At 36.0% G+C, this 27,180-nt stretch overlaps 1 long non-coding RNA gene across 1 annotated transcript in view; it reads left to right on the top strand.

The window, feature by feature from the left end:
• Nucleotides 1-25,396, top strand: part of LOC133639028 (uncharacterized) — a 30,356-nt gene extending 4,960 nt beyond the window's left edge. Inside the window, exons 2-4 of the long non-coding RNA XR_009823719.1 lie at nucleotides 8,310-8,410; nucleotides 23,677-23,742; nucleotides 25,232-25,396. This is a non-coding gene — a long non-coding RNA (uncharacterized LOC133639028). The remainder of the gene's footprint in view (nucleotides 1-8,309; nucleotides 8,411-23,676; nucleotides 23,743-25,231) is intronic.
• Nucleotides 25,397-27,180: the final 1,784 nt, after the last annotated feature.

Raw genomic sequence — 27,180 nt, 5'->3', positions numbered from 1 at the left:
GTACAGGATCACTCTCCTTTCTCAAGTGGGCACAATGTGACATTCCATCGCAGTCTTCATTGGAATCAGCGCGACTGTCCTGTTCCGGTTGCGGTTTTGGACAAGGTCTCTGGTCTTTCAAGGGTTTTGTTGTTCCCAAACTGTGTGCCACTGCGTTTGCTCTATTGGAGACAGCACTGGTGAACCTGTCCTCTTGGGTTTCCGGTGCATAAGACCCTGAATCCGGCGTTGCTATAGTTTCCGAGTGACTCCGTTCACAATTTGATTCATTTCTCGTCACCATCATGAGGTCCGCCTCCTTTGCTGTGTTTCGCAAGTCACTGTCGGAGTGTGGACACCTGCTGTCTGTCAATTCAAAGTTCTCTGGTAGGCAATTCCTGGATGGTTGCGTAGTGTCTTCCTCAGCTCTATTTTTGACAGGTGATTTGGTTTTGTTCCCATCCAGGACTAGACAGTCCCCCTCGTTCGGAAGCTCACATAAGACTCTTGCATCAACCGTACGTCTGCCAGCTTGCTCCTCATCCATAGTTTTACTACCGTCCTTGCTAGGAGAGGTTCTCTCCAAAGTCTGTCTGGTCTTTGAGTACTCTGTAGCTCCAGTGTCAGGCCGTCTCTCCTCGTCTCCACCCCCTGCGACTATCAGAGGTCGATCCCTTTGACCGAGACCTGCGATTGGCTGCTCAATTTGGGGGTCCATACGTCCCGCAGCAGCCATACCTTCCCATGGTTCCTCTTTGTCTGTATCTTGCATCTTCTCCACCTTCTGGCCCATAGTTCTGTCGTACAATAAGAAAGACACATCAGCAGAAGTAGATATCAACAGAAGGATGGCTTGTCCTTAATGTCCCACATGAACATGCTGCAGCTATCTTTAAACCATCTTGAACTCTATTTTGGTATATTCCTCACACCCTTTCTATCTATCTTCTCCCATTCTGTATGGCAGGAATGTTCTATAATTAGTCGGACGGCCAGTGAGTCAGGAGGCCGTAAAAGAAAGCAGACACGTGAGATAAGAGGTCAGCCAGTTGACAATGTCAGAGGACCGGACTGGACCGCAGGGCACAGCGTGTTTGTCCCCTCGATTGTTTTGGTTACAGTGTCGCAAAAGGTCATTGGGAATTTAACTGAGGTTTGACGAGAGCACAGACATGATGGATGAGAGACCGGAGATTAGAACAAAAACTCAGCTGACTCTAAAGTCCTGATGTGTATTTTTAGGTCAGGACCAAACAGTACACAACATAAACCACAGGTAGGCGATGCAAGCTTGTTGCTGTTACGCAAAATGTACTTTTTAAGATAAATATTTGTCCTTCAGGCCTGTTTATAGCACCATCACTAGTAAAAATCTTGGTGCTCCACCTTTGAGAGACGAGGCGAAAAACAAAAAACTGCCTTCCACAGGCTTTGCTACACATCTTAAAACAAGGCCTAGAGTTCTGCCAACTATCCATCCAGCCGGCTAAAGACGAGGAGACTAAGTTTGATCATTTTTGGCTAAACGGCTAAAATGTTAATAATTGTGAACATAATGTCAGTGTTGTAGCGCACATTGTGATGCTAGTGTTGACAACGTTTATGTCCTCCTGTCCCACTACTTCATGTTACTTCATTTATGGTAACAGTGGACAGTAACAGTTGAGCTTTTCAATCTGGCCCGCCAAACATTCCCAAAATCAAATGACTTGAACTATACAAAGTATTTCAATGATTGGAATCTGCGCTTTTGCATGATATACTAGTTACCAGTGTTGTCCCGATACCAAAATTATTTTGATACTTTTCTGTACTTTTCGATACTTTTCTAAATACATTTCTAAATAAAGGGAACCACAAAAAATTGCATTATTGACTTTATTTTAACAAAAAAATCTTACAGTACATTAAACTGCTCATTCTTATTGCAAGTTTGTCCTTAAATAAAATAGTGAACATACCAGACAACTTGTCTTTTATTAGTAAGTAAGCAAACAAAGGCTCCTAATTTAGTCTGCTGACGTATTCAGTAACATATTGTGTCATTTATCATTCTATTGTTTTGTCAAAATTATTAAGGACAAGTGGTATAAAATGAATTATCAATCTACTTGTTCATTTACTGTTAATATCTGCTTACTTTCTCTTTCAACATGTTCTATCTACACTTCTGTTAAAATGTAATAATCACTTATTCTTCTGTTGTTTGATACTTTACATTCGTTTTGGATGATACCACAAATTTGGGTATCAATCTGATACCAAGTAGTTACAGGATCATACATTGGTCATATTCAAAGTCCTCATGTGTCCAGGGACGTATTTCCTGACTTTATAAACATAATATACATTTTAAGAAAACAAAAGATGTTGTGATGCCAAAAAAATATCAACATAATCATAGTAGTATCGACTAGATACGCTCCTGTACTTGGTATCATTACAGTGAATGTCAGGTGTAGATCCACCCATGGCATTTGTTTGCATTGTGACACCGGTGAGCTACGGTGTGTAGTGAAGCATGTTTAGCTATTCCTGGTCCTGCAGTGATGATACTTGTAAGAAACGTACTTTATTTGTCGCCATGGAGATGAGGATTAGTGATTTAGAAGTAGCTAAAACACTGCAGACCGCGGCTGGACTTTAGCTAGCCGTGTCTTAAAGCACCTCTTCCTGAGGGCGTTTCAGTGTTATAAGTTCACCTTTATCTTTACTTTTTAAGCCAAAATGCGTCCGTTCTCCCTTTTCTGTCTCCACACTGTGTCTGCTTGTAAGTACTCTGTGATTGTGTGTTGCCGAACATGCTCCTCTGCTCGTTAAACCATGTCACGACTTGGCGACGACGGGGGGGTGGAGGGACCGGTACTTTTCAAAGGGGGTATAGTACCGAATATGATTAATTAGTATTGCGGTACTATACTAATACCGGTACACCGTACAACCCTACTGGTTACTATGGTAAGTCACAGCAGCTCAGACGAGGCACCAAGCAGTTTCCAGAGTGGTCAGCCTGAAATGTGGGTGTCAGGGACAGACGCGGAAGGAGATTTTTACAAGAAAGTTCTAAAGCTAAGTGATGTATCAGATATATCAGATTGTAGCTGGGGTTTTTTTTTACCCTTCGCGTTCATATTTCGCTGAGTTTGTTGCATTTTGTTTGTGTTTTGCTTGGTTGTAAAATATGTGGATGGAGAGGGGGTGTGACGTTCATATGTTGTCAATATTCAGTGTTTTATCCTTCATAGTTAATATTGTAAATCCCCCATTATTTATTTTCATGTACATTCTGGGTGTCTCATTCAGTAAAAAAATTGTACAATCCCATTCCGTTTTTTAAGGCGGTCTGACATAATGTTTTTAGTAGTGATGTCCGATAATGGCTTTTTGGCCGATATCCGATATTCCGATATTGTCCAACTCTTAATTACCGATTCCGATATCAACCGATACCGATATATACAGTCGTGGAATTAACACATTATTATGCCTAATTGTGTTGTGATGCCCCGCTGGATGCATTAAACAATGTAACAAGGTTTTCCAAAATAAACCAACTCAAGTTAGGGAAAAAAATGCCAACATGGCACTGCCATATTTATTATTGAAGTTACAAAGTGCATTTTTTTTTGTAACATGCCTCAAAACAGCAGCTTGGAATTTGGGACATGCTCTCCCTGAGGTGGGCGGTTATGGGGGGGAGGGGGGTAGGGGGTAGCAGGGGGTGTATATTGTAGCGTCCCGGAAGAGTTAGTGCTGCAAGGGGTTCTGGGTATTTGTTCTGTTGTGTTTATGTTGTGTTACGGTGCGGTTGCTCTCCCGAAATGTGTTTGTCATTCTTGTTTGGTGTGGGTTCACAGTGTGGCAACAGTGTTAAAGTTGTTTGTACGGCTACCCTCAGTGTGACCTGTATGGCTGTTGACCAAGTATGCCTTGCATTCACTTGTGTGTGTGAAAAGCCGTAGATATTATGTGACTGGGCCGGCACGCAAAGGCAGTGCCTTTAAGGTCTATTGGCGCTCCGTACTTCTCCCTACGTCCGTGTACACAGCGGCGTTTTAAAAAGTCATACATTTTACTTTTTGAAACCGATACCGATAATTTAGAAACCGATACCGATAATTTACGATATTACATTTGCCGATATTATCGGACATCCCTAGTTTTTAGCTTTCAGTCAGACATTATTGTGAGGTTTTGTATTAGTGTTCCTAAAAAAATCAGATATACCGGCCCCCAGACACATTTTTTTCTCTAAATTTGGCCCCCCGAGTCAAAAGAATTTCCCAGGCCTGCTTTAGAGCAAACTGTCTTTGTGTGTTGCAACTAACTGTGGGTGACATCTTGACCCTGGAACAGACTAATTCCAGGCTAACTCTCTCTCTCTCTCTCTCTCTCTGTCTCTCTCTCTCTCTCTCTCTCGGTTCTTCATTTGCGAATGGCAAACAGCTTTATGGGAGACTTGTGACTTTGAGTGCACAATCCATTAGTCTGGTCCTAATGACGACTTTGCACCGACAAGACCTCTGTGGAACCATATTGTATGCTGGAAATGAGATGTTGTGGACGATAATAAACCCCCAGAAGAAAAAGCTCAGAGCATAGTAAATAAATAGCTGACTAGACAAAAACACAATGAGACTTACTGGTACTTTGAATCGGACATTTGTGAAGGCATGCTGTTAGATGTTGAATAGCAAGATGGCAGCCCTTATAGTTTGAAAGTGTATGATGACACGTCTGACTATGATGATGCCAGTAACACATGTCTGTGATACAAACACCACATGTTTGACTTAAACATGACATGAAGAACCTGAGGAGGTGTCCACATTTCCCCACAAGAGCTGCGTATTTAAAAGCAAGCCATGTAGATAAGCTGAGACTTTATATTTAAAGGAAAATTGTGACAAAGTGTATTATCAGTGGTTTTAGTTTGAACATTATTTTATCATTACGTTACTTTTTAGTATTTTTTTATTGTATTTTTACGATGTGTCCGGGGCCCAAATAAACAAGGCAGGAGGCACACTTCGGACATTCCCATGATCTTTTGAATTAAAATAGAGTTTTCATCTAGTTCCTATATTGTCAAAGTCAAGGCCCGCAGACAGTGTTTTTCAACCACTGTGCCGCGGCGTCGTGAGATACAGTTTAGTGTGCCGTGGGAGATTATCTAGTTTCACCTATTTGGGTTAAAAATATTTTTTGCAAACCAGTAATTATAGTCCGCAAATTATGTGTTGTTGTTGAGTGTCTGTGCTGTCTAGAGCTTGGCAGAGTAACCGTGTAATACTCTTCCATATCAGTAGGTGGCAGCCGGTAGCTAATTGCTTTGTAAGATGTCGGAAACAGCGTGCAGGTAAAAAGGTGTCTAATGCTTAAACCAAAAATAAACAAAAGGTGAGTGCCCCTAAGAAAAGGCATTGAAGCTTAGGGAAGGCTTTGCAGAACGAAACTAAAACTGAACTGGCTACAAAGTAAACAAAAACAGAATGCTGGACGACAGCAAAGACTTACTGTGGAGCAAAGACGGCGTCCACAATGTACATCCGAACATGACACGACAATCAACAATGTCCCCACAAAGAAGGATAAAAAAACAACTGAAATATTCTTGATTGTTCAAACAAAGTAGATGCGGGAAATATAGCTCAAAGGAAGACATGAAACTGCTACAGGAAAATACCCAAAAAAAGAGAAAAGCCACCAAAATAGGAGCGCAAGACAAGAAGTAAAACACTACACACAGGAAAACAGCAAAACACTCCAAATAAGTCAGGGCGTGATGTGACAGGTCGTGACAGTACACCTACTTTGAGACAAGAGCTATATTGATGCATGCTTGGTTATGGTTTAGAGCAGTGGTTCTTAAATCTTGTTGGAGGTACCGAACGCCACCAGTTTCATATGCGCATTCACCAAACCCTTCTTTACTGAAAAATAAAATGTTTTTTTTTTTTCAGTTATATGTTTTTGGTAACACTTTAGTATGGGGAACATATTCTAAGTAACAAAGACTTAATTTAGAGTTTTTTGGTTAGGGTTAGAGGGTTAGGGTTATAATAAGGCCATGCCGAATAAGGCATTAATAAGTACTTAATAATGACTAGTTAAGAGCCAATATGTTACTAATTTGCATGTTAATAAGCAACTAATTAATGGTGAATATGTTCCCCATACTAAAGTGTTACCATGTTTTTTTACTGGTGCAAAAAATGAACCGTGCATGAACATCACCTTGTTCAAACAACAAAACCAACACAGTGCATAAACTCACAACAAATTACACACCTGCAAACCAGTCAGCTGTTGCCGTATCCATAATACGCCGATAGGGAGAAGTTTTTATTTACACAATGAGTCGGGTGTGTCTTGACCTCCGCCGAACCCCTGAGCCCGACTCACCGAACCCCTAGGGTTCGATCGAACCCAGGTTAAGAACCACTGGTAGTGGTTCTTAACCTTGTTGGAGGTACCAAACCCCACCAGTTTCATATGCGCATTCACCGAACCCTTCTTTAGTGAAAAATAAAATGTTTTTTTCTTAATTTAATCTTAATTTATAAATATTAATCATGAAATTACGTTATTATATTAAGTAAATACTATCCAGCCATCCATTTTCTACCGCTTATTCCCTTCGGGGTCGCGGGGGGCGCTGGAGCCCATCTCAGCTACAATCGGGCGGAAGGCGGGGTACACCCTGGACAAGTCGCCAACTCATCGCAGGGCCAACACAGATAGACAGACAACATTCACACTCACAGTCACACACTAATAAAGATATATTTCACAAGCAGAAAGTTACAGGAATGTACACATGATCCCATGTTTACATCTCATTGTGCAACATGTGAATGTTTTAGTGGGAACTAAATGTGATATCTGAAAGGGATACACATTATTTCCAAAGCAGGACCACCACCCAGATATATAATACTAGTACACAGTTCATGAAAAACAATATTTTTTGTTATTGTCATTGTAAGTGGGCCAAAACACTTCTATTAGAAAATAATCTCATGGAAATGACTGCTGTCGTTTGATTATAATAATAAAACATTTAACTTGTTATTTAGTCAGGTTTGGGACGGGTGTGCTGCTGGTGTGCACGTCTGATGTTGTCACATGTGCTCCACTGAATGCTCAAGGAGTTTTTGCGTTTCCTCGCGCGTATGGAAAAATAGAGGGAACATTATTTGGGGGTATGCATAATCCGCTTTTTATTCACACGATGAGTCGGGTGTGTCTTCACCTCCGCCGAACCCCTGAGGCCGACTCACCGAACCCCTATGGTTCGATCGAACCCAGGTTAAGAACCACTGATCTATTGTGAAGAAAGTGTGCATTGTGTGGTACTATTAATCAGCAAAGTATTGGGTAATTCCCAATCATGGCACCCACCTGTTCCCAATTAGCCTGTTCGCCTGTGGGATGTTCCAAATAAGTGTTTGATGAGCATTCCTCAACTTTCTCAGTGTTTTTTGCCACTTGTGGCAGCTTTTTTTGAAACATGTCGCAGGCATCAAATTCCAAATGAGCTAACATTTGCAAAAAATAACAAAGTTTACCAGTTGGAACGTTAAATATCTTGTCTTTGCAGTCTATTCAACGTGCCAACTTCACTGGTTTTGGGTTTTGTACTTGTGTAGTGACTGAGACATGATGTGTTGTGCTCCTGAGTTATTGTTGGGGACACAATAAAGTGGCTCCTCGGCAACCAGGTAATATATTTGTTGTAATGAAAAAACAAGAACTTTCGTAATTGCTGCGTTTTTCATGTATTTATTTATTATTGCATTGCACAAAGAGCATAGACTACCGAGTCAAATTCCTTATGTGTTAAACATACTTAGCTAATGACGCTGATTCTAATTTTAAGCGTCCCGTTGCATTCTGGGAAATCCACCAAACAGAACATCTGACTCAAACTAGTCATGCATTTAGCTGCTGTTGTTGTTGTTGTTGTAGTATTACCACTACCTGTGTGAACTTGTAACATCAAACTTCTCCATGGAGGTGTAATTATAATAGAATAAATATATAAGCTATTTTCAGAATGATGTTATACACAGTTGTTATATTTCACCAAAATGTAAATATGATTTATTATGCAACACTAGTTTTAACAACACTACATATAATACTGTATATACAGTGCTTCAATTTCTACACGTTACGTTACAGCCTTATTCCAAAATGGAATACATTCATTTTTGTCCTCAAAATTCTACAAAAAATACCCCATAATGACAATGGTTTATACTTGTATAGCACTTTTCTACCTTCAAGGTACTCAAAGTGCTTTGACACTATTTCCTCATTCACAGATGGCGGGAGCTGCCATGCAAGGCCCTAACCACCACCCATCAGGAGCAAGGGTGAAGTGTCTTGCTCAAGGACACGACGGACGTGACGAGGTTGGTAGAAGGTGGGGATCGAACCAAGAACCCTCTCCCAACTGCGCCACGCCGTCCCCAATCACATGTAGATAAGTATGCACAGCATTTGCTAAATACTTTGTTGTTGCACCTTTGGCAGCAATTACAGCCTCAAGTATTTTTGAATGCCACCAGCTCGGCATCGCAACTCTCAAGCCCCATCGGATGGGATGGAAAGCGTCATCCAGGATGTGTCTGTACATTGCTGCATTTATTTTTCCCTCTATCCTGACTAGTCTCCCAGTTCCTGCCACTGAAAGCCACCCCCGCAGCATGATGCTGCCACCACCACGCTTCACTGTAGGGGTGGTATTAGTCTGGTGATGAGCGGTGCCTGGTTTCTTCCAAACATTCACACCAAAGAGTTCAATCTTTGTCTCATCAGACCAGAGAATTTTGTTTCTCATGGTCTGAGAGACTTTCAGGTGCATTTTTGGCAAACTTTTTTCTTTTCTTTTTTTTTACAAAAAAATGGCTAAAAAATCTAAACTTTTCACATTGTCATTATGTGGTATTGTGTGTAGAATTTTGAGGGCAAAAATGGATTTATTCCATTATGGAATAAGCCTGTAACATAACAAAAAGTGGAAAAAAATTGAAGAGCAGTGAATACTTTCCGGAAGCACTGTATATACAGTTTAACTGTATATACAGTACAAGCATGTACAACAATTACAAATATAGAAATGTCTGTGATAATATCATTTATAACTTTATTGGATTGTTAAACCTAAATTATACATATATTTTTTGTCTTGAACAAGAATTAATAATAACTAAATTGTCATTTTTTTCCAAATAATAACCAAAATCCCAATTTTTTAACAGCAACATTCAAGTAAATACAGTCACTATAATTTGACATCTCATTTAATAAGTAATAACATTATTTGGCAAATAAACCGAAACAACTAAATAGTCCTTTTTCTACAAAAAATAACTAAAAACACAACATTCCATCAGCTTACGATGTTTTTTTCTGTGTAGACCTAAATTTGTTGTCTTGGACAAGAAATAATAATATAAACGGAAACAACTAATTTTTCCCCAAATAACCATAACATTTTAACATTGGACATTGAAGTAAATAACTATGATTTGACATCTAATATAAGAAATAATCATGTAGTTTATTTGGCAACTAACAAACTCAATCAACTAAATTGTCATTTTTTTCCAAATAATAACCAAAATCCCAAATTTTTTAACAGCAACATTCAAGTAAATACAGTCACTATAATTTGACATCTCATTTAATAAGTAATAACATTATTTGGCAAATAAACCGAAACAACTAAATAGTCCTTTTTCTACAAAAAATAACTAAAAACACAACATTCCATCAGCTTACGATGTTTTTTTCTGTGTAGACCTAAATTTGTTGTCTTGGACAAGAAATAATAATATAAACGGAAACAACTAATTTTTCCCCAAATAACCATAACATTTTAACATTGGACATTGAAGTAAATAACTATGATTTGACATCTAATATAAGAAATAATCATGTAGTTTATTTGGCAACTAACAAACTGAATCAACTAAATTGTCATTTTTTTCCAAATAATAACCAAAATCCCAATTTTTTTAACAGCAACATTCAAGTAAATACAGTCACTATAATTTGACATCTCATTTAATAAGTAATAACATTATTTGGAAAATAAACCGAAACAACTAAATAGTCCTTTTTCTACAAAAAATAACTAAAAACGCAACATTCCATCAGCTTACGATGTTTTTTTCTGTGTAGACCTAAATTTGTTGTCTTGGACAAGAAATAATAATATAAACGGAAACAACAAATTTTTCCCCAAATAACCATAACATTTTAACATTGACATTGAACTAAATAACTATGATTTGACATCTAATATAAGAAATAATCATGTAGTTTATTTGGCAACTAACATACTGAATCAACTAAATTGTCATTTTTTTCCAAATAATAACCAAAATCCCAATTTTTTAACAGCAACATTCAAGTAAATACAGTCACTATAATTTGACATCTCATTTAATAAGTAATAACATTATTTGGCAAATAAACCGAAACAATTAAATAGTCCTTTTTCTACAAAAAATAACTAAAAACGCAACATTCCATCAGCTAACGATGTTTTTTTCTGTGTAGACCTAAATTTGTTGTCTTGGACAAGAAATAATAATATAAACGGAAACAACACATTTTTCCCCAAATAACCATAACATTTTAACATTGACATTGAAGTAAATAACTATGATTTGACATCTAATATAAGAAATAATCATGTAGTTTATTTGGCAACTAACAAACTGAATCAACTAAATTGTCATTTTTTTCCAAATAATAACCAAAATCCCAATTTTTTTACAGCAATATTCAAGTAAATACAGTCACTATAATTTGACATCTCATTTAATAAGTAATAACATTATTTGGCAAATAAACCGAAACAACTAAATAGTCCTTTTTCTACAAAAAATAACTAAAAACGCAACATTCCATCAGCTAACGATGTTTTTTTCTGTGTAGACCTAAATTTGTTGTCTTGGACAAGAAATAATAATATAAACGGAAACAACTAATTTTTCCCCAAATAACCATAACATTTTAACATTGGACATTGAAGTAAATAACTATGATTTGACATCTAATATAAGAAATAATCATGTAGTTTATTTGGCAACTAACAAACCAAAACAACTAAATAGTCCTTTTTCACAAATAGTAACCCAAAACACAACATTTTATTGGCTTACGATATTTTTTCTGTTTTTCATTCATTTTTTTAAATTCATTTTTTATTCATCTCCTTCATTGATGTGCATTTTTGATCAATAGACAATTAAACTCTAACAACAAAACACATATTTACACACCTATGCTCGAGAAGGAAGAATGAAGAAAATCTTATATTTCCTGCCCCTTCAACATAATAAGTAGTTAATGGATAGCCCAGATTCACAAGCAAATAATACCAAACAAATACATCCAAATATAATGAAAACAAACAAAAAACACACAAAAAAAACAAGTGCAAAAACTTCATGAAGTACAAACCGAACAAAAAATAATATACACCTCACGGGATAATACAAAACAAATATAAAACCAGACAAAAAATAAGTAAAATAATAAATATAAAGCAAAATGTAAACATATGATCTTATTGTTCTGTTTTTATATATTTTTTTCAATTGGAATATATTTCTACAATCTTTTATCTCATTCTAAAGAGAATTCCATAGTTTAGACATTCAACTAAATAACCCACATTTCTGTAACAAGAAAAAATATCAGCTATTTTTTTTTTACAAATAAAAATACTCTACATAACTTTTTAACAGTTTGTGTTTATCGAGTATGTCACAGTCAGCTCCACATCACCAATGTGGTACATAAAATACATACATATCTCCAGTGAACTATCTTGTGCTCAATGGCAATATTATTATTTCACAAAAAATAAAATAAAATGTAATTAATGAAATAACATTTAATTAAACATATCTCAAAAGACTTTTTGAATCCCCCCTTTTTACATAGTTTCTTGAACTAATATCCAGTTTCCTCTGAACCACATTTTATGACATTCATCTGGATCCACGTAACTTAATTTGCCAAGAACAATGTTGCTTTTCTGTTTTGACATTCAAATAAAAACAAAAATGTTTTTTTTTTTGATTATGTTATTTACAAGTCAAACCAACTAAATCGTCCTTTTTCCACAAATAGCAATCAAAAACATAACATTCTAACAGAAACATTCAAGTAAATAACTGTATTTTAATATTTTAATTGAGAAATAACAATGGCATTTATTTGGCATATAAAAAACTGAAACAACTAAATTTTAAATGTTTTACAATTAATCAAAAACTAAATTCTAACAGCGACATTCAAGTAAGTAACTATATTATGATACCTTAACTGAGAAATGATAATGGTTTCTTTGGCAAATAAACTGAAATAACTAAATTGTTGTTTTTCACAAATAGTAACCAAAACATAACATTGTATGAGCAACATACAAGTAAATAACTATAATTTGAAAAACAATAATGGTATTGATTTGGCAAAAAACAAACTGAAACAACTAAATTGTTCTTTTTCACAATGATTAAAAACACAACATTCTTACAGAGACAATCCAGTAAATAATTATAATTTGACATCTTAATTGAGAAATAATAATGGTATTTATTTGGCAAAAAACTAACTGAAACAACTAAATTGTTCTTTTTCACAAATAATTAAAAACATAACATTGTAACAGCAACAATCAAGTAAATAACTATAATTTGACATCTTAATTGAGAAATAATAATGGTATTTATTTGGCAAAAAACAAACTGAAACAACTAAATTGTTCTTCTTCACAAATAATTAAAAAAAACATTGTAACAGCGACAATCAAGTAAATAACTATAATTTGACATCTTAATTGAGAAATAATAATGGTATTTATTTGGCAAAAAACAAACTGAAAAAACTAAATTGTTCTTTTTCACAATGATTAAAAACATAACATTTTAACAGCGACTATCAAGTAAATAACTATAATTTTACATATTAATTGAGAAATAATAATGGTATTTATTTGGCAAAAAACTAACTGAAACAACTAAATTGTTCTTCTTCACAAATAATTAAAAACATAACATTGTAACAGCGACAATCAAGTAAATAACTATAATTTGACATGTTAATTGAAAAATAATGGTATTTATTTAGCAAAAAACAAATTGAAAAAACTAAATTGTTCTTTTTCACAAATAATTAGAAACATTTTAACAGCAACAATCAATTAAAAAACTAATTTGACATTTTAATAATTGAGAAGTAATAATGGTATTTATTTGCCAAAAAACAAACTGAAACAACTAAATTGTTCTTTTTCAAAATAATTTAAAACATAACATTCTAACAGCGACAATCAAGTAAATAACTATAATTTGACATCTTAATTGAGAAATAATAATGGTATTTATTTGGCAAAAAACAAACTGAAACAACTAAATTGTTCTTTTTTCTAACAGCGACTATCAAGTAAATAACTATAATTTGACATCTTAATTGAGAAATAATAATGGTATTTATTTGGCAAAATACAAACTGAAACAACTAAATTGTTCTTCTTCACAAATAATTAAAAAACAATATTGTAACAGCGACAATCAAGTAAATAACTATAATTTGACATCTTAATTGAGAAATAGTAATGGTATTTATTTGGCAAAAAACAAACTGAAACAACTAAATTGTTCTTTTTCACAATGATTAAAAACATAACATTCTAACAGCGACTATCAAGTAAATAAATATAATTTGACATCTTAATTGAGAAATAATAATGGTATTTATTTGGCAAAAAACAAACTGAAACAACTAAATTGTTCTTCTTCACAAATAATTAAAAACAACATTGTAACAGCGACAATCAAGTAAATAACTATAATTTGACATCTTAATTGAGAAATAATAATGGTATTTATTTGGCAAAAAACACACTGAAACAACTAAATTGTTCTTTTTTACAATGATTAAAAACATAACATTCTAACAGCGACTATCAAGTAAATAACTATAATTTGACATCTTAATTGAGAAATAATAATGGTATTTATTTGGCAAAATACAAACTGAAACAACTAAATTGTTCTTCTTCACAAATAATTAAAAACAACATTGTAACAGCGACAATCAAGTAAATAACTATAATTTGACATCTTAATTGAGAAATAATAATGGTATTTATTTGGCAAAAAACAAACTGAAACAACTAAATTGTTCTTTTTCACAATGATTAAAAACAAAACATTTTAACAGCGACTATCAAGTAAATAACTATAATTTGACATCTTAATTGAGAAATAATAATGGTATTTATTTGGCAAAAAACAAACTCAAACAACTAAATTGTTCTTTTTCACAATGATTAAAAACATAACATTTTAACAGCGACTATCAAGTAAATAACTATAATTTTACATATTAATTGAGAAATAATAATGGTATTTATTTGGCAAAAAACTAACTGAAACAACTAAATTGTTCTTCTTCACAAATAATTAAAAACATAACATTGTAACAGCGACAATCAAGTAAATAACTATAATTTGACATGTTAATTGAAAAATAATGGTATTTATTTAGCAAAAAACAAATTGAAAAAACTAAATTGTTCTTTTTCACAAATAATTAGAAACATTTTAACAGCAACAATCAATTAAAAAACTAATTTGACATTTTAATAATTGAGAAGTAATAATGGTATTTATTTGGCAAAAAACAAACTGAAACAACTAAATTGTTCTTTTTCAAAATAATTTAAAACATAACATTCTAACAGCGACAATCAAGTAAATAACTATAATTTGACATCTTAATTGAGAAATAATAATGGTATTTATTTGGCAAAAAACAAACCGAAACAACTAAATTGTTCTTTTTTCTTTTTCACATTCCAATTATAAAAAAACAACAACTATCTGCTGGCTGCACCACAGGCTTGAATTCAAAACTAGTCTTCGGTTCAAGGTTAAAGACTTAAGTCCTGTTAGTAGTCCAAGTGTGTGGTAAAAAATGCAAAATGCAACTTACTGTCGTGGAGTAGATGAGACGTCCTCTACGAACTTCTCAGTCTTTTCAGGCCGGCTTGAATCAGGAAAGAAGCTGAAGTGGAAGTGAAAGATGTTTTCCTGCTAGTGGAAGATGTTCTTCAGATGTCAGCTGCAATGACTTAATGACAGTAACTCAATAAGACTTTCTCTCTCTCTCTCTCTAACCCAGAAATGTCCAAAGTCTGCCGTCCACAACGCCACTACAGATTCACAATTTCAATACGTAAAAAAACAATTATATACACTGTCAAAAGAAATCTGTACATTTTACGGTAAAAAAAACCTTGCAACTCAGTCGCTAGAATTTTGCAGATTTTTTTAAATTTTTTAAATTTTTTACAGTGCATTACTGTAAATTGTGAAACAGTACAACTGTTTCTGTATTTTTACAGTAAATTTCTGGCGACTGAACTGCCTTTTTTTTTATTTTTTTTTATTTTTTTTAGCGTAAAATCTACAGTTGTTTTAACAGTGCATTACTGTAAATTGAAAAACGGTACCAATTGTATTTTTACAGAGAATTTTCAGCAATTGAGATGCCAGTTTACTGTAAAAATATATGCTTGTTTTTTCAGTGCATTACTGTAAATGGGAACACGGTACAACTGTTATTTTTACAGTAAAAGTCTGGCGAGTGAGTGGCCAGTTTTTTTTTTTTTACAAAAAATTGTTTTACAGTGCATTACTGTAAATGGAAACACGGTAAAACTGGGATTTTTACAGTAAAATTCTGGCGAGAGAGTGGCCAGTTTTTTTTTTTTTACAAAAAATAGTTTTACAGTGCATTACTGTAAATGGAAAAACGGCACAGCTTTTATTTTTACAGTAAGATTTTAGCAACAGATGCCAGTTAACTGTCAAATGTGCTTGTTTTTACAGTGCATTACTGTAAATAGAAAAACGGTACCAATTGTATTTTTACAGAAATTTTTCAGCAATTGAGATGCCAGTTTCTGTAAAATATATGCTTTTTTTTTCAGGGCATTACTGTAGATGGTATTTTTACAGTAAAATTCTGGCGAGTGAGTGGCCAGTTTTTTGTTTTTTTTACAAAAAATAGTTTTACAGTGCATTACTGTAAATGGAAAACTAGTGCCACTACTATTTAGTAAAATTCTGGCGACTGAGTTTGTAGTTTATTTTTTTACCCTAAAATCTACAGCTGTTTTTACAGTACATAACTGTACATGGAAAAATGGTACTACTGTTATTTTTTACAGTAAATTTTGGCGACTGAGTTGCCCTTTTTTTTTAACCGTAAAATCTAGGGTCATTGATTTTACAGTGCATTACTGTAAATGGAAAAACGGTACCACTTTTATTTTTACAGTAAAATTATGGCGACTGAGCTGCCATTTTTGTATTACCGTAAAATCTAGTTTTTACAGTGCAGTACTGTAAACTGAAAAACTGTACTTTCTAAAGTAAAATTCTGGCGAATGAATGGCCTTTTTTTTTTTTTTTACAAAAAATTATTTCACAGTGCATTACTGTAAATGGAAAAAATAGTGCCATTGCTATTTTTACAGTAAAATTCTGGCGACTGAGTTTGTAGGTTTTTTTTTCCCCCCTAAAATCTACAGTTGTTTTTACAGTACATAACTGTACACAGAAAAAAACGGTACTACTATTATTTTTTACAGTACATTTTGGGGAGTCAGTGGCCAGTGTTTTTTAAAATAAAAATCTACAATTGTTTTACTGTAAATTACTGTAAATGGAAAAATAGTGCCTTTGCTATTTTAACAGAAAAATTCTGGCGACTGAGTTTCTAGTTAATTTTTTTACCCTAAAATCTACAGTTGTTGTTACAGTACATGGAAAAATGATACTAATGTTATTTTTTTACAGTAAAATTTTGGCGACTGAGTTGGCTTTTTTTTTTTATACTGTAAAATCTATGGACATTGATTTTACAGTGCATTACTAAAAGAAAAAAAAGGCACCACTGTTTTTGTACACTAAAATTGGCGACTGAACTGACATTGTTTTTAACTGTAAAATGTACAGTTGTTTTACAGTGTATTACTGTAAATTGAAAAACGGCACCGCTTTTATTTTTACAGTAAAATTTTAGCAACTGAGATACCAGTCAACTGTAAAATGTGCTTGTTTTTACAGTGTATTACTGTAAATGTAAAAACGGTACCACTTTTATTTTTACAGTAAAATTATGGCGACTGAGCTGCTATTTTCGTTTTACCGTAAAATCTAGTTTTTACAGTGCGTAACTGTAAATTGAAAAACGGTACAACTTTTATTTTTACAGTAAAATTCCAGCGACTGAGTTTCCATTGTTTTAATAGTGCATTACTGTAAATTAAAAAACGGTACCACTTATTTTTACTGTAAAATTTGGGCAATTGAAATGCCAGTTTACTGTAAAATATACACATGTTTATACAGTGCACTACTGTAAATTGAAAAATTGTACAACTTTTATTTTTACAGTAAAATTCCGGCGACTGAGTTTCCATTGTTTTTACTGTAAAATATAGTAAAATTATGGCAACTGAGCTGCCATTTTTGTTTTACTGTAAAATCTAGTTTTTACAGTGCATTACTGTAAATTGAAAAAAGGTACAACTTTTATTTTTACAGTAAAATTCCGGCGACTGAGTTTCCATTGTTTTAATAGTCCATTACTGTAAATTAAAAAACGGTACCACTTATTTTTACTGTAAAATTTGGGCAATTGAAATGCCAGTTTACTGTAAATTATATGCATGTTTTTACAGTGCACTACTGTAAATTGAAAAACGGTACAAGTTTTATTTTTACAGTAAAATTCCGGCGACTGAGTTTGCCATTGTTTTTACTGTAAAATATAGTAAAATTATGGCGACCGACCTGCCATTTTTGTTTTACCGTAAAATCGAGTTTTTACAGTGCATTACTGTAAATTGAAAAACGGTACAACTTTTATTTTTACGGTAAAATTCCGGCGACTGAGTTTCCATTGTTTTAATAGTACATTACTGTAAATTAAAAAACGGTACCACTTATTTTTACTGTAAAATTTGGGCAATTGAAATGCCAGTTTACTGTAAAATATATGCATGTTTTTACAGTGCACTACTGTAAATTGAAAAACGGTACAAGTTTTATTTTTACAGTAAAATTCCGGCGACTGAGTTTGCCATTGTTTTTACTGTAAAACATAGTAAAATTATGGCGACCGACCTGCCATTTTTGTTTTACCGTAAAATCGAGTTTTTACAGTGCATTACTGTAAATTGAAAAACGGTACAACTTTTATTTTTACCGTAAAATTCCGGCGACTGAGTTTCCATTGTTTTAATAGTACATTACTGTAAATTAAAAAACGGTACCACTTATTTTTACTGTAAAATTTGGGCAATTGAAATGCCAGTTTACTGTAAAATTGAAAAACCGTACAAGTTTAATTTTTACAGTAAAATTCCGGCGACTGACTTTGCCATTGTTTTTACTGTAAAATTATGGCGACTGAGCTGCCATTTTTGTTTTACCGTAAAATCGAGTTTTTACAGTGCATTACTGTAAATTAAAAAACGGTACGACTTTTATTTTTACGGTAAAATTCTGGCGTCTGAGTTTCCACTGTTTTAATAGTGCATTACTGTACATAAAAGAACGCTACAATTTAATTTACAAGTACATTTCTGGAAGATGTTAATTTATATGTTCATTTATTAAAATTGTAGATTCTAATGCTTGAATAAAGTCATTGTATGTCAAAAAAACAAAAAACAAAAAGCACATTTGCAAGCTTTTACAGCCTTTTTTTCATCTGATTCCAATGGTTTATTTTCAGAATAAACATTAGACTGGACAGTGTTGTAAAACAAATGTAAACAATGAACACTGTGAAGAGTCAAAAAAACAAAAAAACAATACCAGAGCACTCAGGTCGGTGCGTTTGATAAATGCCACTCAGCCCACTTGTGCTCTGTAATTTCACATTTTGGACTTCTAATATATGCCTTTTTAAGTCGGATTGTCACTGGCGGTTAACTTAATAAGGAGTACTTTTTTGTATCGTCCACCAGACAGACGTACCTGTACACACCTGCGTCCCAGCTTGAAAGCACAAATAAAAGGTTCTTCAGCCAGCTTGAAACCCATGAAAGTGTCATCAACAACATCAAACAATACAATAGTCCCACAATGGACGTCCATGACAAAGTGTATATGTTGAGTATATAGGAGTGTTTGCATACATTATGTGTGCCAGGTTAGGATTTCTACTGAGGTGTGTTTCCGGGTGAGGGTGTGAGTAATGCTAACCGCTAAGCCTACGATGACGCTAACAGCTAAAGCGGGGATTAAGGCACTTAAATACCAAAAAAAAAAGCGATGCAAATAAAATGTAAACAGTGTTGTGGTCATGGAACACAAAGAGGATTGTGATAATATTATTCATAAAAAAAAAAAAAAAAGGCTAGTTAGCGTAGCATGTTAGCTTGCCAAGGCGAGCTTGTTTATTCTGCTCATGTGTCACATTTATCCATGTACAAGTGTTAACTTTTGTAGTTTGGACTATGAAAGTTATCATGCTTCCCTGTTTCATACACTTTATTTGATAAAACAAGTCCTCTGCATTTGACCCATCACCCTTGATCACCCCCTAGGAGGTGAGGGGAGCAGTGAGCAGCAGCAGTGGCCGTGCCCGGGAATAATTTTTGGTGATTTAACCCCCAATTCCAACCCCGGAAGCTGAGTGCCAAGCAGGGAGGTAACGGCTCCCATTTTTACAGTCCTTGGTATGACTCGGCCGGGGTTTGAACTCACGACCTACCGATCTCAGGGCGGACACTCTAACCACTAGGCCACTGAGTCGACTAATATGTACAGTACAGGCCAAAAGTTTTGACTCATTTCAATGCCTTTTCTTTATTTTCATGACTATTTACATTGCAGATTGTCACTGAAGGCATCACAACTATGACACCTGTGAAGTGGAAACCATTTCAGGTGACCACCTCTTGAAGCTCATGGAGAGAATGCCAAGAGTGTGCAAAAAAGTAATCAGAGCTAAGGGTGGCTATTTTGAAGAAACTAGAATATAAAACATGTTTTCAGTTATTTCACCTTTTTTGGTTAAGTACATAACTCCACATGTGTTCATTCATAGTTGTGATGCCTTCAGTGACAATCTACAATGTAAATAGTCATGAAAATAAATTGAATGAGAAGTTTGGACACACCTCATTCAATTTATTTTCATGACTATTTACATTGTAGATTGTCACTGAAGGCATCAAAACCAGGAATGAACACATGTGGAGTTATGTACTTAACAAAAAATTATTATTATATTAATATTAGTCGACTCAATGTGGTTAGAGTGTCCGCCCTGAGATGGGTAGGTCGTGAGTTCAAACCCCGACCGAGTCATACCAAAGACTATAAAAATGGGACCCATTACCTCCCTGCTTGGCACTCAGCATCAAGGGTTGGAATTGGGGGTTGAATCAGCAAAAATGATTCCCGGGCGTGGCCACCGCTGCTGCTCACTGCTCCCCTCACCTCCCAGGGGGTGATCAAGGGTGATGGGTCAAATGCAGAGGATCATTTCGCCACACCTAGTGTGTGTTCGACAATCATTGGTACTTTAACTTTACAGTGTTGCCTCTGCTCGTATTTTTTTCGGACAAACGCACACATGGCGGTGCCGTTATTATAAGGGAAATTGACTTGAAATTTCTCACACAGCTCAATTGCGCCAGACGAATAAACACCCACAGGTGTTCAGCCAAACCAACAAGATACATGGCACGCACCTTCCGGGGACTGACGAGTGTGTAAAATCTGAACACAATTGAAAATGTTCAAGCATTCGTCTAAATCAGGGATGCCCCTTAAGTGCATCACCAGCTACCGGAGGGTGTGCCAGTCCATCGCCAGCCAGCCATTAAAAAAATAGACTTCTTCCGCTTATCTGAGGTCGGGTCGGATAAGCGGAAGCCCAAACTTCCCTCTCCCCAGCCACTTGGTCCAGCTCCTCCCGGGGGATCCCGAGGCGTTCCCAGATCCAGCCGGGAGACATAGTCCTCCCAACGTGTCCTGGGTCTTCCCCGTGGCCTCCTACCGGTCGGACGTGCCCTAAACAGTTCGGGTGGCATCCTGACCAGATGCCAGAACCACCTCATCTGGCTCCTCTCCATGTGGAGCTCCCCCCGGATGGCAGAGTCCCTCACCCTATCTCTAAGGGAGAGACCCGCCACCCGGCGGAGGAAACTCATTTCGGCCGCTTGTACCCGTGATCTTGTCCTTTCGGTCATAACCCAAAGCTCATGACCATAGGTGAGGATGGGAACGTAGATCGACCGGTAAATTGAGAGCTTTGCCTTCCGGCTCAGCTCCTTCTTCACCACAACGGATCCATACGGCGTCCACATTACTGAAGACGCCGCACCGAAATTTGCGATCATCAATCTTCACCAAGACGTCACTTGATTGACATTCACGGCACCCGAGGGTCCTGTGAGCTCATTATTAAGAAAAAACGACCGACAGGAAGGCGAGAAACACTTTTTATTTCAACGGACTCTCGCGCCGTACCTGTTGTCAAAACTCTAAAGACCGACTGCTAGGGATGATGTTTGATAAGAAATGATCGAGTTCGAGCCTATTATCGAATCCTCTTATCGAACCGATTCCTTATCGATTCTCTTATCGAATCCAGATAAGTTGTTGTATATGGAAAAAAAAAACACAATATTTGGTATAACAAAAGCTCACTTTTATTTTATAAGAAAAACAATAAAAATACAAAATAAATAAATATTGACTGTTACCAACCCTAAAAAAATAAAATAAATATTGACTGTTGTTACCCAATGTATATTAAGTGGGATTTTTCAGAAAAACTAATATATACAGTAACACAAAAACAACCTGTCTCTGTGATCACTATAGGTCAGGGGTCGGCAACTCGCGGCTCTTTAGCGCCGCCCTAGTGGCTCTCTGGGGCTTTTTCATAAATGTATGAAAAATTGAAAAAGATGAGGGGAAAAAAATTTTTTTTTTGTTTTAATATGGTTTCTGTAGGAGGACAAACATGACACAAACCTCCCTAATTGTTACAAAGCACACTGTTTATATTAAACATGCTTCACTGATTCGAGTATTTGGCGAGCGACGTTTTGTCCTACTAATTTTGGCGGTCCTTGAACTCACCGTAGTTTGTTTACATGTAGAACTTTCTCCCACTTTCTAGGACGTGTTTTATGCCACTTTTTTTTCTTGTCTCATTTTGTCCACCAAACTTTTAACGTTGTGCATGAATGCACAAAGGTGAGTTTTGTTGATGTTATTGACTTGTGTGGAGTGCTAATCAGACATATTTGGTCACTGCATGACTGCAAGCTAATCGATGCTAACATGCTATTTAGGCTATCTATATGTACATATTGCTACATTATGCCTCATTTGTGCGTATATTTGAGGTCATTTAGTTTCCTTTAAGTTATCTTAATTCAATTTATATCTCATGACACACTGTCTGTATGTAATATGGCTTTTAACTTTTTTGTTTTTGTATTTTTGGTCCAAAATGGCTCTTTCAACATTTCGGGTTGCCGACCCCTGCTATAGGTGAATAGCCATTCCTTGAGGCGTTTTTTTTTGTCCCTTATTTTTTCTGCTTGTGTGACATCACAGGAAATGACGTAGCTGAGCTACGTCATTTCCTGTGATGTCCCACAGGGCATTTCTTGTGGGACGGGATTCGTTCCCAGGGATTCCAATAAAGAACCAACTCTTTTCCTTTACTATAGTGGCTTCGATAACGGGAACCGGTTCTCAAAAATGGATTCGAGTCTGTGGAATCGGTTCTTTTCTTATCGAACGGTTCTTTTCTTATCCAACAACCGGGAGAACCGGTTTCGAACATCATCCCTACCGACTGCACAGTTCCTGTCTTCACAATAAAAGCCCCGCTTCATCCTGCCTGCGCTAACAAAATAAAAGTCTCGGAAAGCTGGCGTGCACGAGCTGGCAAGCTACGGAGTTTGCCGCCGATGTATCTCTTGTAAAGTGTATAAAAAGGAGTATGGAAGCTGGACAAATAAGATGGCAAAAAGCAACCACTTTCATGTGGCATAGGACAGAAGGGAGGACTTTTTTTTTCTCCTCCATTTTGAAAAAGTGGACGTTATTGTCACAATTATTGTATCTAAGTTATCCCAAAACTTTGTGTTGCCATGAGTTCCCGGCAAGAAGACAAAAGCTGTCTTTGATCCGACCAAGAAAAGGCTTGTAAAACTCCACTGTGTAGGATGGGAAGCAACACGAAGGTGTTCTGTTTCTTTGATGTGACAGAAATATTTTGTTTTGACCCGAGAACTACAAAGCGGAGAGAAAGCAGGATCTGCCCAAGTTCCAGGCACCTCTTCTTTGAACTCTTTTACCACCTTTTCTTTGAACCGACCTTTTCTTTTGAACTGTTTTTGTAATCAAAGGCGATGGCTGTTTACGACCCCCGTCCCTTTAGAAACAGCTGTTGCCATGTAATCCGGGAGAGTCCAAATAAAAGAGGAGGCGCACAATCTTTCGGCGGAGCGTAGTGACACTGTGCAAGGGTACAGATGTACACGTTTCTCCTCACTGAGCCAAATTGAATTCTGTCTCTGTTTGATTCCTTGCTTCTTGTCTTGTTTAATAGATGTCATCACCTGACAGTTATCATCACTGCTGTCTGATTCCAATCAATGCAAGTCATCAGAATCAGGTAATACACCAACTTATATTCTTGTCTTCATGACAGAAAGGAATCTATATGTGTTAAACATGCTTTTTTTAAATCATTAAACACCTTTAACTTGTTAACTAAAATGTCTCTTTCATAAATAAATAAATATAAATGATATATATGAATGAGGTAGATCCCCTCCACTTGGTCAATTGAAAAGTAGCTCGCCTGCAGAAAAAGTGTGGGCACCCCTTGCTTCATAGATTGTACAACTTTTGACCCCTCCCCATAGGGGGCGCCACTGATATTCAAACCAGAATCAGATTTATTGGCTAAGTATGTTTAACACATGTGGGTAACATTATTAATCTCACATTACCGTTTGTTTACATCTTTTCAAATTGTGCACATGTGTCTTCTTATAGTACACAGGCTGAAGTACAAAACAGGCTCGGAACTTTGTTGATTGTACAAAACCCCAAAACTAGTGAAGTTGGCACGTTGTGTAAATGGTAAATAAAAACAAAATGCAACGATTTGCAAATAATTTTCAACCTATATTCAATTGAATAGACTGCAAAGACAAGATACTTAACGTTCGAACTGGAAAACTTTGTTATTTTTTGCAAATATTAGCTCATTTGGAATTTGATGCCTGCAACATGTTTCAAAAAAGCTGGCACGAGTGGCAAAAAAGACTGAGAAAGTTGAGGAATTCTCATCAAACACTTATTTGGAACATCCCACAGTTGAAACAGGCTATTTGGGAACAGGTGGGTGCCATGATTGGGTGTAAAAGCAGCTTCCATGAAATGCTCAGTCATTCACAAACAAGGATGGGGGCGAAGGGTCACCACTTTGTCAACAAATGCCTGAGCAAATCGTCCAACAGTTTAGAAACAATTTAAGAACAACATTTCTCAACAAGCTATTGCAAGGAATTTAGGGATTTCCCAATCTACGGTCTGTAATATCACCAAAAGGTTCAGAGAATCTGGAGAAATCACTGCACGTAAGCGATGATATTCGATTCCTCAGGCGGTACTGCATCAAAAAGCGACATCAGTGTGTCAGAATAATTGTATCTAAGTTATCACAAAACTTTGTGTTGCCAAGAGGACAAAAGCTGTCTTTGATCCTACCAAGCAAAAGGCTTGTAAAACTCCACTGTGTAGGATGGGAAGCGACATGAAGGTGTGGGTTTCTTTGATGTATTGTAATCCACGGGAAGATTTTGTCTTAACCCGAGATCTACAAAGCGGAGAGGAAGCAGGACCTGACTCCCCTCCAGGCACCTTTTCTTTGAACTGTTTTGTAACCAAAGGCGATGGCTGTTTACGACCCCCCTCCCTTAGAAACAGCCGTTGCCATGTAATCAGGGAAAGTCCAAATAAAAGAGGAGGCGTACAATCTTTCGTCAGAGCGTGGTGGGACACTGTAAAAGAGTACAGCCCAGACGTTTCTCCTCAATTGAGCCAAATTTAATTCTGTCTCTGTTTAATTCCTTGCTTCTTTGTCTGTTTAATAGATGTCATCAGTGTTTGGACCTGACACAGTGTGCAAAGGATATCACCACTTGGGCTCAGGAACACTTCAGAAAACCACTGTCAGTAACTACAGTTCGTCACTACATCTGTAAGTGCAAGTTAAAACTCTACTATGCAAAGCCAAAGCCATTTATCAACAACACCCAGAAAGCAAGAAATGGGAAAGAATTCCACCTGAAAAGCTTTAAAAATTTGTCTCCTAAGTTAATAATAATGGATTACATTTATATAGCGCTTTTCTAGACACTCAAAGCGCTTTGCAGAGAAGCGAGAACCCATCATTCATTCACACCTGGTGGTGGTAAGCTACATTTGCAGCCACAGCTGCCCTGGGGTAGACTAATGGAAGCGTGGCTGCCAGTTTGCGCCTACGGCCCCTCCGACCACCACCCGTCATTCATCTTTTCATTCACCAGTTCCCAAACGTTTACTGAGTGTTGTTAAAAGGAAAGGCCATGTAACACAGTGGTAAAAATTCCCCTGTGTTGCTGCCATTAAATTCTAAGTTAATGATTATTTGCAAAAAAAAATGTTTGTTTCTCAGTTCGAACATTAAAAGGCCTTAGTGGCCACATGCGTGAACAGCACCTTTTAGCTCTTATTTCCAAAATTGTGTACATTACTGAATTGGGGTCTTATGGCCACTTATGTGGACACTTATACTGCCATCTGGTGGTGTCAGAAGAGTATAACATACAATGGAATTTGAAAAAAGAAAAGTGTAAAAATAACAATTAGCATGTCACTAAACATGAAGTACACGTTTGTGTACTTATGGACTAAGTACATCATATCAAAAGATGATTCTTAGTTTTTATTCTAATTAGGGTCCAATAAGCCCAAATAGCAAAGATAAATAAAAAAAGCATGTAAACAAACAGCTTGGGCCTTAAGAGGTTAAATATCTTGTCTTTGCAGTCTATTCAATTGAATATAAGTTGAAAAGGATTTGCAAATCATTGTATTCTGTTTTTATTTACCTATTACGTGCCAACTTCACTGGTTTTGGGTTTTGTACCTGCGTCATATTGACTCTCAAGGTATTAATGAAAGGGTTAAAAAGAGGGAAAAGGCAAAGAAAAAATAGCTGTTCAAGTCCAACTCGTGGAGCAAACCGGCAGCTCCCAGCAGGGATCCAGTTAGGACGGGGAACAAGAGGAAGTATTGTCCTGCTACTGATCTAATTAAAGCGACACAACATCCACAAAAAGTATCGAGTATCCTCACGGTGGTGAAATAAGGTCTTCTCCGACATGCCCTGTGAAGGTTTCCGGCACACCCAGCGTGCCAAAAAACAGCAACCAAACCCGTGCGTGGCATCTTTGGATAGGTGGCACAAACGATATATATTATATAAATATAAAAAAGAGCGTTCGTAATGTAAAAAGAGTGGCGTGGCACGAGAGTGAGAGTAGTAAAATAGCCGGCAGATAAGGTCATAAATACTGCGAAGCCATGCATCCAAGCCAAAGTCCGTAACGACACATTGACCGCAGAAAGCACGACAACTGGTGCTTTCCATTGTAACCTTTTTTTGGGGGGGGGATAAAAATGTCAGAAAGAGGATAAAACGCACCATGTACACTGCAAAAACACAAGTCCGCGCAAAATAAATGTATTTCTATGTTAAACCAGCGGGGAAATGAAGAACAAACTGTACACGTTCTTCTATACCAGGGGTCACCAACCTTTTTGAAAGCAAGAGCTACTTCTTGGGTAATGATTAATGCGAAGGGCTACCAGTTTGATACACACTTAAATAAATTGCCAGAAATAGCCAATTTGCTCAATTTACCTTTAACTCTGTTATTATTTATAATTAATGATATTTACACTTAATTGAACGGTTTAAAAGAGGAGAAAACACTAAAAAAAATGACAATTAAATTTTGAAACATAGTTTATCTTCAATTTCGACTCTTTAAAATTC

Source organism: Entelurus aequoreus, linkage group LG21 (assembly GCF_033978785.1).
Source record: "Entelurus aequoreus isolate RoL-2023_Sb linkage group LG21, RoL_Eaeq_v1.1, whole genome shotgun sequence".
NCBI classification, from domain to species: Eukaryota; Metazoa; Chordata; class Actinopteri; order Syngnathiformes; family Syngnathidae; genus Entelurus; species Entelurus aequoreus.
The sequence above is the reverse complement of the archived record's forward strand: the minus strand, read 5'-3'. Positions and strand labels throughout refer to the sequence as shown.